Here is a 19,583-nt window from a genome sequence, read left to right on the forward strand (position 1 = left end):
CTGAAAGAGAAACTAAGTCACTTTAGTAGCGTAGCAGTAGAGATGGACAATCAGAATTTCTGAAATAGCTGGCTATGATTCCTCTTTTTCCTGAGATATCTTATTTATTCAGATTATCCTGAGCCCCAGGAAAGTCTAAGTTTTGCAGTAATAATAACTCACATGAATATTTCAAAGTTTAGCACAATAAAGATATGTGTGTGTGTGTGTGTGTGTGTGTGTAATCTGCTCCAGGACAGGGAGATATCCACACCATATATCTTTCAATATTTTGGACTACTTCTAGCTAAAAGCTGATCACTGGTTTTTAAATAGTTCTTCCTACATGAGGTAAAATATTTCTCCCATGTAATTGAACGGAGGTTATCACATGACCCACTCAACAGCAAGACAGCTGAGAAATGAAATTTTTCCAAGCTTTTTTTTAAAAAAAAAAAAAAGAGAGAGAGAGAATTTTTAATATTTATTTTTTAGTTCTCGGTGGACACAACATCTTTGTTGGTATGTGGTGCTGAGGATCGAACCCGGGCCGCAAGCATGCCAGGTGAGCGCGCTACCGCTTGAGCCACATCCCCAGCCCTTTTTTCCAAGCTTTAAGAAAAAGAAAACTGGAAGTATAAGTGAATCAGGTAAACAAATATGGGATACTTTACAACCCTCTCTTTAACATTTCATTGGTGCCTTAAGTTCATTACTTTAGTGCCTCCTCCACTCCACTGAAACCCAACAGGTAGGGTTTCATTCATGTCATTTATTCACCTTTGATTCACTCTCAGACACACCTAGCCACACCTCTTACCACTGGCAAATTTGATGCCTCATAAATAATTAACAAAACTTGTAGCAAGCAGGGACTTGCACGGTTAGCTAGAAGCTTTCAGTTGCCCATTTTCCCCTTCTAAAATAAGCATGCTAGCAGAGAATGATGGATTTTTGTTATGTGGGGAGAAGAAGAAAGAATGAGAGCTAACGGGATCATTTCATATGACGGAACTATTGTAATTTATTTCTTTTTTTTTAAGAGAGAGCGAGAGAGAGAGAGAATTTTTTAAAATATTTATTGTTTTAAGTTTTTGGCGGACACAACATCTTTGTTTGTATGTGGTGCCGAGGATCAAACCTGGGCCGCATGCATGCCAGGTGAGCGCGATACCACTTGAGCCACATCCCCAGCCCTGTAATTTATTTCTTTGCAAGTTATCACAGAAGGGTGAATTCAATCTAAAAAGAAATAAAAGAGAAGAATTCAAATTTACTGAGCATCAACTATATGCCATCAGTTCACACAGATGTTATTCATTTACTTATCACCAAGCAGTATTGATGAGTTAGGTAATACTATTTTCCCACTGACTAAATCGAGACATGAAGAGATTATAATGACTTGCCCCAAATCATACAACTAGGACATGGTCCTGGAAAAATTCAACCCAGACTTTTAAATCCATGCTTCTTGTAGTTTTATGAAATATGAAAAACCATCAATATAAAAGACATTCTGAGAAAGACAATCCATATTTTCTCAAGCTACTCCCAAAAGAAATAAGGTTCAGGAAGTACCTTAGGATTTTAAGAAAGACCCCAGGCTTTTGGAGATAACAATCTCTCATACACTCATTTACACATTTATTTATTCAGAAAGATTTAATGAGTCAGGATAAAAAGCAAATGAGGATAAAAAGACAAGATTAAAATCTCAGTTCTCCAGTTGCTCCCTATATTTAGGCATAGATCCATAAGTAAACAATTATGATACAGTAGCATAAGAACTGTGATAGAAATAGGCAAGTGGTATTGAGAATTCTAACCCAGGGTTGCTGTTCAGTTTCCTGGGAAACAGATTCAGATGGAAATCTGTGTGCAAGAAGCTTGTTTTCAGGATCAGCACCTGTAGGGTGAAGTGAAGGAAGCAGAATTGGGCAGGAGAATTTGGGTGGTAATATAGTCCCGAGGCCCTCAGCCTTTCCACACAGGAAAATTATGGAGCTAGGGTGACTTGAGTCATCCCAGCTGGGGCCACAAGACCAGGCTTTTATATTTCTGTATCAACGAGTCATTGCATATAGACTGCTTCTAGGAAGAAAAGCCTGACCTTAAACTCTCTTTGAACAAGGGCAGTTTCCAGAATGAAATGCAACTGAGATCTCAGTTGCCAACATGCTCAGCATTTAAGGGAATGAGTGTTTTTGTCCTGAGGAAATATAGGAAACCAAGCAGCACTCCACAGCATTCACTCCACTCATCAACAGGGATGAAACTGGTAGGAGGTATCCAGGAGAGTGGCACATGCAAAGACATGGTGGGCCTGAGGAGTGCGGTGGGGAGGTTCTTCATGACTGTAGGGATGAGTACTCCATAAGGGAAAGCAGCAAATGCTGAGGTGGAAGAGTGAGGAAAGGCCTGATGAAGCAGAAGATGGCAGCTCTGCTCTAAGGACTCTGGACTTCTTCCTAAAGGCCATGGGAAGATATTCAAAGATTGTATTTAGATAGTGACATAATTGGATTTGCTTTGTCAGAAGATTGTTCTGGCAATAGGTAGAGAAAATATTAGATGAAAATGTAATGAAAAAGGAAAAGAAGCAGTCTTTTTTTTAAAAAAAATGTTAGTTGTAGATGGATACAATGCCTTTATTTTATTTATTTTTATGTGGTGCTGAGGATCAAACCCAGCGCCTCACATGTGCTAGGTGAGTGTTTTCCCACTGAGCTACAACCTCAGCCCAAGAAGCAGACTTATTAGGATGCTGTGACACTAATTCCAGAAAGAATAATAATTGAACTCGCAGTAGCAGTGAAAGAAGACAGATTCCAGGAACAGTAAATGGGTAAAACTGAGAAAACTTAAGAAATCAATTAAATGTTATGGGTAGGGAAACAAAGAGTCAAGAAGGACTCAGAGGTTCCATAGATTAACTTAATAAAAATCTAGAGAATAAGATAGAAAGTTAAGTTTTGGGCATATTTTGTGTGGAACGCTCATGAGAAGATCTCTAGCTACACAGGTTGGCCCTTGACTGGAGCTCAGGGGAGAAATCTGGGTTGGAGATCGAGAGTCAGAGTCAACACATAAGTACTAGGGGGAAGCCATGATAATGGGGAAGATAAGCTGGGAAGTATACACTCTGGAGTACACAGAGACACTGAAGAAAAACAGTGTTTAAGATGGAGAGGAGAGCTAGGCACGGTGGCGCACCCCTGTAATCCCAGTGGCTTGGGAGGCTGAGGCAGGAGGATCATGAGTTCAAAGCCAGCCTCAGCCAAAGCAAAGCGCTAAGCAACTCAATGAGACCCTGTCTCTAAATAAAATACAAAAGAGAGCTGAGGATGTGGCTCCATGGTCGGGGAGACCACAAAGAAGTGCTAGAAATATAGGAGGAAAATCAAGAGAGAAGGATGTCTTCTTAGTGAAAAGAAGAGGATGTACCAAGAAGTGTAAAGTACAGTGAACTGCTACTGGAAGATAGAGATAATTTTCCATAGTATGGAGGAGGTAGGGGGTCATGGGTGACCTTGGCAAGAAATGATGTAGAAGACAGGGTCACAATAAAAGAGAATTTAAAAAATGGGTGAACTTGAAAGACATTATCCTATGTAAAATAAACACATTATCAAAGAACAAACACTGCATGATTCCACTTATTTGAGGCATTTAGGGTTGTCAAGTTTATAGAGACAGAAAGTAAAATGCTGGTTGCCACAGGTTGGGGGCAGTGGGAATAGTTAATATTTAATTTTTATGTATATTTTTTAGTTGTAGATGAACACACAGTATCTTTACTCATTTTTATGTGGGTGCTGAGAATCAAACTCGCTTTACCACTGAGCTATAGCACCAGCCCCAGGAATAGTTAGTATTTAATGTGTATGGAGTTTCCATCTGGGAAGCTGAAAGGGGTCTGGAGATGCATGGTGGTGATGGTTGCAAGACAATGTGAATGTACTTAACACCACAGAAGTATACACTTAAAAGTCATTAAGACGGCAAATCTGGTGTTGTGTACATTTTACTATAATGAGAGAGAGAGAGAGAGAAAGAACAAAGGAGTGAATGAAAGATGAGAAGAGAGAAGAAGTGAATATAGCCTTTTCTCAGGAAACCTGAATGGAAGAGAAGGAGAAATAGAGCAATAGCTGAAGAAGGACATAGGGTGGAGGAGGGCATTTTTAGGAGAGCCAGCATAGAAGAAGATGTCAACGGTATAGCAAAGGGAGATGCAGTATGTGAGCAGGGTGAGAAAAAGAAAATGATGGTGAAAAAGGGCCTTAAGAACTGCTTCTGGAATGAAATGATGGCATTTGCTGGTGAATGGATGGAACTGGAGACTATCGTGCTAAGTGAAATAAGCCAATCCCCAAACCCAAGGTGAATGTTCTCTCTGATCTATGGTTGCTAACACACAATAAGGGGAGGGGAGAAGAATTGAAGTTCATTGGATTAGACAAAGGGGAAAGAAGGGGAAGAGAGGGAGAATGGGAATGAGAAGGACAGTAGAATGAATTGAACATGGCTTTCCTATTTCATATATGAACATACAAACAGTGTAACTCCACAACATGTACAACCTCAAGAATGGGATCCAAATTAGAATAAATTATTCTCCACATACGTATAATATGTCAAAATATACTCTACTATCATGTATATCTATATAGAACAAATTTTTTAAAATTTAAAAAAGGTTTTAAATGAAAAATGATTCTATTCCTAGTTTTTTGAGGAATCTCCATATTGCCTTCCAGAGTGGTTACAGCAATTTACAGTCCCACCAACAATGTTATGAGTGTATGTGTCCCCCCACACCCTTGCCAACATTTATTGTTATTTTGCCCTTCATCAGATAAGTGAAAAAAGAAAATGTGGTATATATGCACAATGGAGTATTACTCAGCCATAAAGAAGAATGTCATTATGGCATTTGCCAGTAAATACATGAAACTGGACACTATCATGCTAAGTAAAATAAGCCATTTCCAAAAAGTCAAAGGTTGAATGTTTTCTCTGATATGCAGAAGCTAATCCCGAATTAGGGAGGGATAAAAATAATTTTTAAAAAATAGAAGAGGGGCTGGGGTTGTAGCTCAGTGGTAGAGCACTTTCCTAGCATGTATGAGGCACTGGTTTCAATTCTCAGCATCACATATAAATAAATAAATAAAAATAAGTGTTCACTGACAACTAAAATATATATTTTAAAAAAAACAGAAGAAAGATCAGTGGAGTAGACGAAGGGGAATGAAGGAAAGGGAGGAGGGCTGGGACAGGGAAAGACAGTGAAATGAATCTGACCTAACTTTCCTATTTACATATCTGAATATACCACAGTGAATCTCACAATCATGTACACCCACAAGACACTAATTAAAAAAAAAACTACAAGTAAATATTTGAAAGATCAATAGAGTAGAAGGAAGGGAACAGAGGAAGGGGGGAGGAAGAAAGGGTAAGTACTAGAGACTGAATTTGAACAAATTATATTCCATGCTTTTAAAATTATGTCAAAATGAGTCCTAATGTTATATATAACTAAAAAGTACTGATAAAAAAAAATGAAAGATGGTATTGTCCCCTAAGATCTGGAACATATGAACTTATTAAAAGTTGTAAGGACAAAAAAGAGAGGATTGATCTTTTCTGAGACAATGTCAAGTAATAGAAGATAAGGTTCCCTTTCAACATTTTTGTTAATAAGCAAGAAATAGGTATATCTTATCTTGATTCTGCTAACTGCTAAAATGCTTCCTTTCCTTTAAAAGGGAAGAAAACAAGACATTATGTTCTTTTCAAGAGCCTCCTATCTGAGTTACATCTAAGTATACAAAGTACTATTCTAGGCCAATTATTCAATTGTTGCTTTGATAAAACCTGTCATACTAATTCAATACTTAAATATTTCTTAGAAAATATAATTATGGTAAATGTTTTTAAAAGGAGAAGCATATTCTCTTACATTGTGGAGATGTCGTCCTAGTAATAGATGATAAACCTTTTCAAACTTGCAAAATCAGTAAAAATTGTGCTATATGAAGGCTTAAACTGGAATAATTTTTAGAGCATTTCTTGCATAATAACGTGTCATAAATAGATCTCCTATGGGGTTATAGACCCAGACTGTACTTCATAATATTTCTGTAGTCAATTAGAAGACCTTTTCAAAATCAGTTACTCCTTATTAATTAAATGCTCTAAGTTTTTAATGAATGTGGAACTCACCTTTGGAAACTCTCTGAAAAGGCTAAAACCATTTGGAGCCAAAGTAAAAATAATATCTTTCTAAGGATATCAGACTGTTACCCTCTATGGTATTGAAACATTTAAGACAAAAATCAAAATAAAATGGTTTAAAATGGCTTCAAATGGAATATTAAAACTGGAACTGTCTTAGGAAATCTGGAAAGAATAATTGTACCTCCATCCAAACAGATCTGGATTCCAACTCCAGATCAACTATTTACTAACAACAATTCTGGATATTTATTCAACTTTCTAATGCCTCAGTTTCTTCATCTAAAAAATGATGATGCTGATTTGCAGAATAGGTTAAAGAGTAAATTAAATGCTAAGTGACTAGGGTCTGGGGCTCCCCCAGCCTTCAGTTTCCTTTCCTGCTTTCTGCTATCGGCATCAATTTCTGTTCCACAACTGAGTTTACCTCTCTTACTGTTTCCTGTTATTTCTAGGCTATGAAAGCAGAAACCTTCTTTGACCCTCATCTCTGCTCCACAGTCCCTGGGGGTTGCCATTCATACCTGAAAGTCTGTGCAATGGTATAACACTTGTGTTTGAATCCTAACTATACCTCTTTCTACGGTGTGATCTTGGGTAAATTAATCCATCTGTCTCCATCTGTTTGCCCCTCTGAAAAATGAGAAGAATCATAATACCTACCTCAAAGGTTTAAGTTAGCTGTTCATGTAATTATCCCTCAAGCATAGTTAATCCACATGTTAAGTTCCACAAGGACTGGAAAAACCTTTTTATTGCTTCTATTCTCCTTGGCCTGGGTATGAAATAATCAAATTATTTAAATGTGTTGAAATTATTTTTAAAAAATTTTATTAATACAGTTTGTGAGTTTGGGGCATAAATATTTTTATTTTTCTTTCTTTCTTTTTTCTATTTATTTATTTTTGCTGCTGGGGCTCAAACCCACAGCCTCATACATGCTAGGCAAGTGCTCTAACACTGAGCTACATCTCCAACCTGGTATAAACCTTTTTAAACCTTTTATTTTTTTCTTTCTTCTTCTTCTTCTTCTTCTTCTTCTTCTTATTATTATTATTATTATTATTATTATTAACAACTATTATTAGCAGCAGCTCAGAGGGTTTTTTTATTGGATTAGATGTCCTATTTGGATTGCTAGATAAAAGGTCTCAAAATAATTAACATTTTTTACTATATAACCTATCTTTTCTGTTGTTGTCTTCTTTTTTATTACTATGTGATTTGACTCTGTCTTCTCTGCTCCATTTATAAAGATAGATTTAAAGTTTTCTTCTAAGCCAACCAGCTTCCCTGTGTTATCACGTACCAATGTTTGCCTTTTATTCATGTGCAGCCAACCATATTAACAGCCAAGTCCACAATTCTATGTTATCAGTGAAAATTCAGAGTGGTTATATTTATAAATCTTAATACCTAACTCATTTAATAATTGAATAAAATTGTCAAATATTTGCATTATGTATTGCATTTCTTTGTATTTAAGAATCATCTATTTGTTCTTAACCAGTAGTCCAGTCTAATCCTCCAGTCGATTAGTCTGTTGGAATTTGGAAACAGGGAGAAAAAACTGAGAGTCAATAGCTATTGTTGAAGAGTAAGTAGAAACAAATTGTTTAGGATAGTAAAATAATCTCATAAGTGGATATATTTATGGTTGTAATTGAACAATTAAATCTAGAAATCGAATAAACAATTTTTAACTGAACCTCAAGTTATGAATGAGCTCATTTTCTTATTTTGTATCAATCTCATTGCTCTATACTTACAAAATGAGGTTCTTACTGTGTTCCTTTTATGATTATTTATCAAGTCACACAGTGATGATCGATTCTAACATCAGCAGAATTCTAATGGCAATTTCTCCTGTGTCAAGAATCACATATAAATCTCTAAAGAGGCATATATACAACCTCGGCCCTAATTCTCTTCTGTTCCCTGGACTTTTTGTTGTTGTTGTTGTTACTCAAGCAAACTAAAGGGCTGCTTGAACCCCACATTTATTAGAGTTGTGTGGCCAAGATTTAGGTGTGGCATGCTGGAGACTGGAAATTCAAAGATTTTCCCACAGAGTACTGGAGAGCTTGGGGGAGGGGGCATCCTTGGCAGGATCAGAACATCCCAGAAGACATTTGGCATTTGCTCAGTGATTACAACATAGCAGACATTTTTACAAGGGGGAAGGTGAGAGGCAACAATGACTGCCAGTTAAAGACCATTCCCAAATCTCAGATCTGATTCTCAATAACTAATCCGGCCCTTTGTTACCTCTTGAAGCTTTACATAGCATCTGTCTTAGACATGTTCTGAATTGATTTTTAAGTATTGCCTACTTGTCTGGAACTCCTAGCTCAGTCTAATCCCTCAGTTGAATAATCTGTTGGAATTTGGAACTGGAGAGTAGAAGATGAGGGGTAGATAGCTATGGTTGAAGAGTGAACAGCAACAAATTGGTTAGGATAGCAAAGTAATCTAAAAAGTTGTACATGGTTCTATTCAAACAAGGAAATTTAGAAATTGTCTAAACAAAAGTTCAAGCTCAACTTGTAATTATCAAAAGGCTTATTTTCTTATTTTATATCAATCTTGCTACTTTATATGAGTAGAACAAGATTTTTGCTGAATTCTCTTTATACTTTTCAAATCAGTAAAATACTTCTGAGTATTTACTAAGCTTTCTAGTTTTCTGAGAGATAAGAATTACTTCTCAGGGCTGGGGTTATAGCTCAGCAGTTTAGCACTTGCCTCGAACATGTGAGGCACTGGGTTCAATCCTCAACACCACATAAAAATTAATAAAGATATTGTGTCCATCTTTTTAAAAGTCTTTAAAAAAAGATTTACTTCTCACAATTTTTCTGAATATTGTTAAGTCTAGTCAGTCAGAAATGAAAATGTAGGTGTCACAGTAATGATTATCTTATTAGCCAGGTGACTTTCTTTTAAAGTATTTTTTATTTAACTAATTTTACTTATTTGGTTTTGGTTCTACTGATTGAATCTCCAAGGGTGCTTCACCACTGGGCTACACTTTTAATTTTTTTAAAATTTTGAGACAGGGTCTTGGTAAGTTGCTTAAGGCCTTGTTAAATTGCTAAGACTACTACTGTCAAGAATAACTAAAAAGAACAAATTTAAAAGAATTTTTTTTTTAATTACTGAGGCTGGCCTCCAATAGAATCTCTGCCTCCCTAGTCTCTGGGACTATAGGTGTGTGAGCCATGGCTCCCAACATAGCCAAATGGCTTTCTTTAAAAGTATGCACTAGTAGGCTTTTTAGCATCTTTTCTCCCTCTGTATCAATGGGATCTTTTTTTTTTAACTGCCTAGATATAGTCTTTGACATTCTCTATCCAGAGAAAAAAATAAGTGCAAAAAATATGTCTAACAAGCAAGAGGAAACCCATGCTACGGCTTAGGGCATTCTCAGTAGGAGCATATATTAAGGGAGGGAATTCTAAAGAGTTGGACAGGAATCCTGGTTTCATTTGTGAGGGAGACTAGTCTCACTCGTGGGGATGCCAGTGTTATGGTTAAGGATCCCAAGATAGTGCTGGATTCTCTTTGTGATTTCACTCCATATAGGATCTTATGTTGGCTACCTACCTAGAGGGAAATGTTAATGGTGAGAGTGAAGCAAAAGTCTGGTGGTATAGTTTCCGTTGTCATCATCCAAAAGAATAGCAGTAGGGTTCAATACATAGAATGATATATATTTGAGGAAAGGAAATGTTAATTACTTCAATTTGCTAATTATGCATTATATAATGTATCAAATTATTGCACTGTTCCCAATAAATATGTACAATATTATGTGTCAATTAAAAAATATAAGTACCAGTAAACTACAGTCTGTGGATCAAATCTAACCATTTGCTTTCATAAATAAAATTTTATAAGAACATATACACATACAAAAATAATAGTAAAAGGAGCTAAGATGTGGGAAAGGGTAATTGTTCTGCTAACATTTAAAGAACAAGGTTTTTGTTTTATGTATGTCCTTTACTATCCCTAAAATTTTCCATAATGCAAAGTTGTTGTTGTTTTAAGAGAAAGATGTAAGAGATGAATCAACTAAAGGCATGTATATTTCTTATTTGGATCTCAGTTTTTTAAAAAAACTTGGATATATGAGAATATTAGGAAAATATTCAGAGTTTTTGGTTTTAGGTATGTTAGTAGCATTGTGTTTATACTTTAAAAAAAAAAAAAAAAAGATACCCCTACCAGGCCTGGTGGCACATGTGTAATCCCAACAACATGGGAGGCTGAGGCAGGAGGATCGCAAGTTCAAGGCCAGTCTTGGTGCTTAGTGAGATCCTCAGTAACTTAGCAAGACATTGTCTCTCAAACTTAAAAAAAAAAAAAAAAAAAAAGTAGGGGACGTGGCTCAGTGATAAAGCTCGCCTGTGTTTAATCTCTGTATCAAAAAAAAAAAAAGATACTCCCTTTTTAAGAGTCACAAATGGAAATACAGGAATTATATGGCATCTAGGATTTGTTTCAAAATGAACCAGTGAACCAGTGGGTGAGGTAGAGGTAGAGATAAAGCAAGATTGACCAAGAGTTGAAACTATTGAAGCTGATTGATGGCTACGTGGGATTCATTCGACTACTTTCTCTCTTTCTGTATATATTGAAATTTTCTATAATAAGAAGTTTTCTAAATAATGCCTTTTTAAAAATTCTCCCACCAATCAAAGAAGCTCAGGCTAGCCAAGTCTGGCAAATAAAACTGCATCTATGCAAATATGTGATACTGATTTTTATCTGAGTTGAGACAAGTCTGGGGGCTGGAGCTGGGCTGGTAACACTAGGAGGGGGCGTGTGGTGACTCAGGTTGGGAGGCTGGGAGCTTCATACAGTGACACAGTAGGGTGGAGTTGTGAAGCAACTGATCTCTGAGAGGTAACTGTGGAGGCAGGAAGAGCAGGAGGAGATACCAGATGATTAAGGAAGGATGTGAAACTGCATGGGGGAACCAGCAGAGAAAATATGACTGCAGTTTGAGAGAATCGGTTCTGTAGAATCCATCCTTAGAAAAGCAGAGCTCAGACAAACAAGAGTGTTCAGTTGACACAATCCAGGTCTACAAAGATTTTACAAACAAACTGCAGAGTTGAGGGAATAATTTGCTACTTTAGTTACTAAAGTAACAGATAACTAGAGGAAACTAATAAGGAAGGATTGGGGGTTATGTTGGGACCCACCTAACTGGAGGGATGGAATAGACAGAATTAAACTGAGTTTAGTGAGTTAATATTCCTCCAGCTTACCATATTAAACATGGTTGTTACCCTAAACCCTTTCTCCACTTGGCCCTGCTCCCCAGTATTCCCTAAGAATGTAATAAGTTTCTGAAAATGGAAAGGCCTAACAGACAGTATGGTTTTGCTTTGTTTTGTTTGTTTGTTCATTTGTTTTACTTAAACAATTAATGACCATAGCATTTTAGAAAGTCAAATGTGTTCTTAAAAGTACAGGTAAGTATTTTGAGGGGGAAAAAAAAACGTAGTTATGACAAAATGTCTGATAAGGTTTTCAAAAATAAATTAAGAAACAGATTCCTACATCATGGTAGACTGAGTTGAGTAACTGGAGCCACCTCTTCTGATACAAATACATTGAAATTCTGGGTAAATTAAAAAAAAAAAGGAAAGAAACACACAAAATACATAACTGATGTTGGGAGAAAGAGAAATTCATATTGTGATAGGAGGAAAAAAATATTATTAAATTAGGGGAGACTCAAAGCCAGGGACCTAATTATAGGCCTCAGGAGCTACGGGCCAGGGTTTTAATTTCCACAGAAGGGACAGAAGATGTAAGATGTGCCCTTGTACCTGCAGAGTAAGAGGGTAGAATTGGACTTCTGCTAAAGCCTGGACTTTCAAATAGCTTCACAGTCTGTGCAAAGGAGCTAAAACAAGTTTGTCCATCAGACTGGACAAGTAGCAAAAATTTATTGTCTGTCCTGATCTCTGAATATAGGAATTTTTTTTTCTTGTTATAAATCTAAACCCAAAGTTTCTTCATTATTGAGGGTAAGGTCTAAATTGACACTACCTTTGTGTAGGAGAATCTCAATAAAGACCAGTTATGTAGTATATATATATACATATACATACATATCTGATAAAGGATTTATAGCTAAACAAATATTTTATATATTTGTAGTTATAAAGAATTATAATAAAAAAACAATATAATAGAAGAGGTGGCATAGGCTCTTTAAAGAAAGGATTTCTAAATGGCCAGTATTATTCTTAATATTTGCTCAGTTTCTTTAATCATCCAAGAAATTGCAATGGGATACTATGCACATACTAAAATATCTAAAATGAAAGTAACAGAAAATAAGAAAAGATTGATGAGGATGTAGGCACATAAATATATATACTACTTCATTTTTCCTATCATATCTGTCCTGTATTATTGCATATTCTTTTAACTGACCATTCTACTCAAGCACAAATATGATTTTGTATCACTCCTCTGTTAAAAATCTTTCAATAGATCCTCATTGCCAAACTCTTTGACATGGTGTGGTATACAAGGACTTCCATGATCTGCTCTCAGAAAATTTCCCTGACCTCATCATCCAGGGTGTCCGTGCCACACCCTTATGGGCCCAACTATTCCATCCTTCTACTTCTTTTTCTGACATTGCGGGCCTCCTGAGATTCTCCTTTCCATCTAGTGAGCACCTTCTCATTTTTCAAGATTCACCTCCATTGCTACCTTAGCCCTGAAATGTTTGACTACAGTCTCATTCAAAATTAATTATTCTCTTCTCTATATTCCCACTATTCCCTAAATATGTATCTAGAAAAGAACCTATAAAACTTTATTGTTCTTACTTTATTAACTTGATTGTAAGGTTTTCAAAGATTGGGATCGTGACTAATTAATGTTTGTATACACAACCTGGAACCATAGTACATATTAATAAGTATTTGATGAAAGAATAAATGAATTAAATCTGAGATATGAAAATTTAAGTAATTAGCCAATGAGCAAACAAATTAATTTTAGGGTTGAAAACACAATTGAACTATTATCTTCATGAGTTTTTCACTTTTCATATTTCTCATATATATCATTTTTTTTTTGTGAGAAGAGAGGATACTAGGGATTGAACCCAGGAGTGCTCAACCACTGAGCCATATCCTTAGCCCTTTTCTTTGTATTATATATATATATATTTTTTAAATATATATTAAGTTTCTTAGGCTGGCTTTGAACTTGTGATTCTCCTGTCCCAGCCTCTAGAGCTGCTGGGATTACAGGCGTGTGCCATCATGCCTGGATCACAGTATTTTTTGATCTTCCAAAATGACTGCTTGTGTACACGTTGTTTGTACTAATACAGAGACTATACAGGCTTCATTCTTTGGTGAACAAGCATATTCCTTTAAACTATTAAAATCTTAACTAGATTGTCTTTGACATTTTCCAAATGTATCTAAAATGTCAGAGCCAGCATTTGGGGCCTACAAATCTTTTGAGTGAAAGCCCAGGACTTCAAGTTGTATGCCATTCACAAGTTTAAAATAGGAACATGTTCCATGTTGACTATGAGCTATTTGGAGGCTTTGAGGACATTAGGAGAGAATAATTTTATTTTGGGAAGGAATGTTGGAAGGTAGGAGTTCGAGAGTTAGCCTACTTAAAATCTAAATATTAAAATGAATACACACACACACACACACACAACTTTATTGTTTTCAAAACCAAGAATTTCAGCAAGAATCCAATATGTCAACTAGGATCTTTCTGGTCCCAAACAGAAGTGTGTCAGGAATTTATCATAAGAGGATACAATCGTTTTTCAATATAAGCTATGGAAAATTTGGACAAAACCTGAAAAGATCTGTTTATTTGTAGCAGATGAAATATTTGCAATGAAAGGAGAAAGAAAAGTTTATAATAGTTACTTCAAGTTACAAGAAAAGATTGGTCTATCTAATTTCATCAGCATCATTTACCAGCAAATTATATTTGTTGCATGTTATTTTAGAGAAAGGTACTGTGAAAGTTTGACATTAGGTGTTCCCCAAACATCTGTGTGATAAAATCTTGCTTCCCGTTGGAAGGTGGTAAGACCTTTAGGAGCTAGAGCCTAGTGGGAAGTATTAGGTGATTGGCGGTATGCCCTTGAAGGGGATAGTGGGACCCTGGCCTCATCCTCTAGCTTTTTCTTTTGTTTCCCAGCCATGAGAAGAATGATTTTGCTCTGCTAGATGCTACATGCCATAATGTGGTACCTTACTACATGCCTGAAAGCAACAAGGCCAAACAATCAGGGACTGAAACCTCTAAAACCGAGCCAAAATAACACTTTTCTCTTTATAAGTTGTTTATCTCAGGTGTTTGTTATAGCAATGGAAAGCTGACTAACACAGGTACCTATATTGGATTTTTCTTTATGTTCATATCCTAAGCACTGTTTTCATATTTGGGGAAAGAGTAGAAACAGATTTAGTTGATTTTGATATAGTCAAATAGGTCAGGAAACTTGTCAAAATTTATCAAGCAACTTCCCCAGATCAGAACCATTTTAGAATTTAAGAAATCCAAAAAAGTTTAGCTCCCCAGGATTTATTTTCTAATGGAAATGACTAGGCAGCTGAATATACTTTTTGTTGCAAATAAACAATAAAAGAAGAGCTGCTTTTGTTAAGGAAATGTAGGTGTTACTTTAGATATATAGACTGAGCAGGTAGTAACTGGAGGTACACGAATTTTCCATAACTGAACAGTTCCGAATTCAAAGGATTACAGATTTTGAAGAACCATATAATGAAGGTAAAGTCAGTTTCAAAAAGTGTGTCACAGATTTTGATATATAAATGAACGTCACCTTTCTACACCTTTCTACAAACCCCAGCATATGTCTAAATTGTGGTATATCTACCTTAATAATTATGACTCAGTTTTGAAATACTATATATTAATTGAGCATTTACTGAACTCTAATGACTGTACGAAGCATTTATTATATTCATCCTTCAAGAAGAACTGACTGAGAGCACATCTGGTGTTAGAAGAGCTCATAGACCCCTGAGAGGCAGGTTAAGGAAAGTAGAAGCTATGTCACACAGCCTCATGTGTCTACACGTGAACATATTTGACTGGAAGATCCACTCTGTGCACTTTTAAATTTTTCACATATAATCCCTTGACCCAGCAGCATTCAAAGAAGGTCTATGCCACTTTTGCCCTTCGTATGTTTCTGGTGGCTGCGGAAGCCTATGTCCTTGTGGTTACTCATTTCATTCAGGCTGCCCTACTCTCTGCCTTGAGCTCCCTGGGGTTAATGATTTGGCTGATGTCAATACCTTATAGCTGTGAAACTGAGCAGAAAACACTGGGACTTCTCACTGGATTTGCTTTCCTTACAGGAGTTGGTGTGCGCCCTGCCCTGGAATTGTGCATTGATGTCAATCTTAGCATCCTTCCCAGGCTTTCATGGGCACAGCAATTATCTTTACCTCCTTCACCCTCAATGCACTCTACACCAGGCACTACCTCTTTCTGGGAGGTATCTTGATGTCAGTCATGAGCCTGATGCTCTTGTCTTCACTGGGAAACCTTTTCTTTGGATCCATTTGGCTTTTCCAGGCAAAACTGTATATGGGGCTGGTGGATGTGTTTGGCTTTGTCCTTTTTGATATTCAACTCATTATTGAAAAATGCTAAAAATGGCAATAAGGATTATATCTGGCACTGCATTGATCTCTTCTTCTATTTCATTACTCTCTTCAGAGAACTCATGATGATCTGGGCTATGAATGAGAAAGACGAAAAGAAAGAGAAGTGAAATGACCATCCAGTCTATCCCAGTTTGACTTCCTCTCCCTCCATGTTCTCTTTGCACACATTATAGATGGCATGTTCTATGATAATGAAATCATTAAAAAGAAAAAAAACTAATGGAACTAAATGATCTTTATACAAAAAATGAACTTAGTCCCAAATATACAAGACCCAAAACTATGTTTAAATTGCTGATCATACACCCAAATTCTAGGCAACATGGTATCTCTCTGATTCAGAAAAATATACTTGATTTGATGAAACTACTATTGGCTTGTGGCTATTCCATTTAGGTTCTGCTACACAACGCAGAACACGAAATAGTGATGCCTTTACAGTAGGATTAGATGAACTCTAGATAGAGTAAAGGGAAGGGAGAGGAAGGGAGGGGGTATGAGGGTAGGAAAGACGGTGGAATGAGATGGACATATCTCACCTAAGTACATATATGAAGGCACAAATTGTGTGACTCTACTTTGTGTACAACCAGAGACATGAAAAATTGTACTCTATATGTATAATAGGAATTGGAATGCATTCTGCTGTCATATATAACAAATTAGAATAAAAATAATTAAAAAAGAATTATGCTATACAAGAGTCATAGAGGATGATAAATAAAAATGAGAAAAAAAGTCAATAGATACGAATTTAAATGTTATTTGTGATTTCTTTTCATGGTTACTTAGTTTAGTGTTGATGATTTATACATTAGATAAACTTTATTAATGAATTATAAAAAAAAAATAGTGATGCCTTTAAACAAGATAGAATTTTGTTTCTCATTTTAAAAGAAGTCAGAAGGTAATGCATCCAGAGCTGATATATCAGTTCCATGGTCATTAGGGACACAAATCTCTTCTATTTCAGTTTCTCCCACATTTTTCTTTGTTTTAGGATTTCATTTTATCTACATTTTTATTTACTAAGTATATCTGTTTTTATTTTTCACAGCTACTCTGAGGTTTAGAATATACATCTTTAACTGGCACAATTTACCTTCAAACAATCATATAATGCTTCATGTAAAATGCCAGATCTTTCTAGACAATATAATTCCATTTCCTCCTTGAACATTTTGAGCTATTTATTGTCCAAAATTTTATTTCCATGTGTGTTATAGCCCTAAAACCGTGTTGTTATTTTATTAAATTATCTTTAAAATTTTTTTGATTGAGGAGGGAAACTTATATTACTACTTCTGGAACACTTCATTCATTAGCATAAGTCCAAATTTTCCTGTGGTATTGCTTTTCGTATGCTGAAGAAGTTGCTTTAATACTTTTTTTTTTTTTTTTTGAAAGTGAGAGAGGAGAGAGAGAGAATTTTTAGTATTTATTATTTTTTAGTTCTCGGCGGACACAACATCTTTGTTGGTATGTGGTGCTGAGGATCGAACCTGGGCCCCACACACACACACACACACACACACACACGCCAGGCAAGCGCGCTACGGCTTGAGCCACATCCCCAGCCCGCTTTAATACTTCTTGTAGTGCAGTTCTGCTAGAGACATTGTCCTAGCTTTTGTTTTCTTAAGTCTTCATTTTTTTTTAAAGGAAATATTTATGGTATATTCTTTATTTAAGAAGTAAGGACTTTCAAGAAATAAAAATTATTTATTTATGATTTTCTGTGTTTCTTTATCAGTATATTTTATACTATTAATTCTAAACTAACAAAGAATATTTGTACAAAGAATAAAAATGATAGAAATTCTATCAGAAATATTTCATATTTATAATTTTTAAATTTATCTACTAGTAGCTTTGTTTTTATCTAATGTTTTCCTTGATATATTTTTTCCATGATGTGTAAGTTGCTTTTTTAAATTATTATTAGTTGTTCAAAACATTACAAAGCTCTTGATATATCATATTTCATACATTTGATTCAAGTGAGTTATGAACTTCCATTTTTACCCCGTATACAGATTGCAGAATCACATCGGTTACACATCCATGTTTTTACATACTGCCATACTAGTGTCTGTTGTATTCTGCTGCCCTTCCTATCCCCTTCCTATCCCCCTCCCCTCCCCTCCCCTTCCCTCTCTCTACCCCATCTATCTTAACTCATTTCTCTCGTTTTTTTCCCTTTCCCCTCACTTCCTCTTATATGTAATTTTGTATGACAATGAGAGTCTCCTTCCATTTCCATGCAATTTCCCTTCTCTCTCCCTTTCCCTCCCACCTCTCATCCCTGTTTAATGGTAATCTTCTTCTCATGCTCTTCCTCCCTGCTCTGTTCTTAGTTGCCCTCCTTATATCAAAGAAGACATTTGGCAATTGTTTTTTAGGGATTGGCTAGCTTCACTTAGCATAATCTGCTCTAATACCATCCATTTCCCTGCAAATGCCATGATTTTGTCATTTTTTAGTGCTGAGTAATACTCCATTGTGTATAAATGCCACATTTTTTTTTTATCCATTCATCTATTGAAGGGCATCTACGTTGGTTCCACAGTCTAGCTATTGTGAATTGTGCTGCTATGAACATCGATGTAGCTATATCCCTATAATATGCTCTTTTAAGGTCTTTGGGGAATAGTCCGAGAAGGGGAATAGCTGGGTCAATGGTGGTTCCATTCCCAGCTTTCCCAGGAATCTCCATACTGTTAAGCCTTCATTTTTGAAAGACATTTTCTCTAAATATATGATTCTATATGACAGATTTTTTTTCCTTTCAGTGATTTAAAGATATCTTTTCAATGTATTCTGGACTTTCAGAGGTTTTGATTGGAGTCCACTGAACTTTTGTCTTTATTCCTTTATATGTAATATACCTTTTTATATCTTCTCCATAACACTGCATTTCAACAGTTTGGCAATGATGCCTTTTGCAGTGGTTTTTAAGAGTGTGTGTGCATTTAGCCTGTTTAGGATTCACTGAGCTCTTGGGTTTATAAGTTTCATCAATTTGAAAATACTTTCAGCCATATTGCTTCAAATAATTTTTTGTTAACCCCTAAGGCCCTTCTCTCCTCTGGGAATGTAATTAAGCAAATATTAAAGTGCTTGATATTATCACACGGATCACTGAACTCTTCTTGAGTTCTCCCTCCCCCTCCTCTCCTCCTCTTCCGCTTTCTCTTTTATTTTGGCTAGGTTCTATTGCTATGTTTTTGTTTTTTTTTTTTTTTTTTTGTAGTTGTTGTTGTTTTGTTTTGGTTTGGTTTTTTTTTTTTTTTTTTTTTGGTACCAGGGATTGAACTCAAGTACGCTTAACTTCTGAGCCACATCCCCAGCCCTTTTTTTATTTTTTATTTTAAGACAGTGTCTCACTAAGTTGCTTAGAGCCTTGCTAAATTGCTGAGGCTGGCTTTGAACTTGCAATCTTCCTGCCTCAGTCTCCCGAACCTCTGGGATTACAGGTGTGCTCCACTATTGCTATCTCTTTAAATGTTCTAATTTTTTCTCTGAGTGCCTTAATTTGCTACTACCTCTGAGTGTGAATCCTATCAGTAAAATTTTTATTTCAGAAGTTGTAATTTTAATCTCTAGATTCCACTTCTTACATCTTTAATCTCTCTTAGC

The 19,583-nt window shown here is 35.9% G+C and overlaps 1 pseudogene; it reads left to right on the forward strand.

The window, feature by feature from the left end:
• Positions 1 to 16,051, forward strand: part of LOC101963118 (bax inhibitor 1 pseudogene) — a 31,677-nt pseudogene extending 15,626 nt beyond the window's left edge.
• Positions 16,052 to 19,583: the final 3,532 nt, after the last annotated feature.

The sequence above is a fragment of the Ictidomys tridecemlineatus genome, chromosome 12 (assembly GCF_052094955.1).
Source record: "Ictidomys tridecemlineatus isolate mIctTri1 chromosome 12, mIctTri1.hap1, whole genome shotgun sequence".
NCBI classification, from domain to species: Eukaryota; Metazoa; Chordata; class Mammalia; order Rodentia; family Sciuridae; genus Ictidomys; species Ictidomys tridecemlineatus.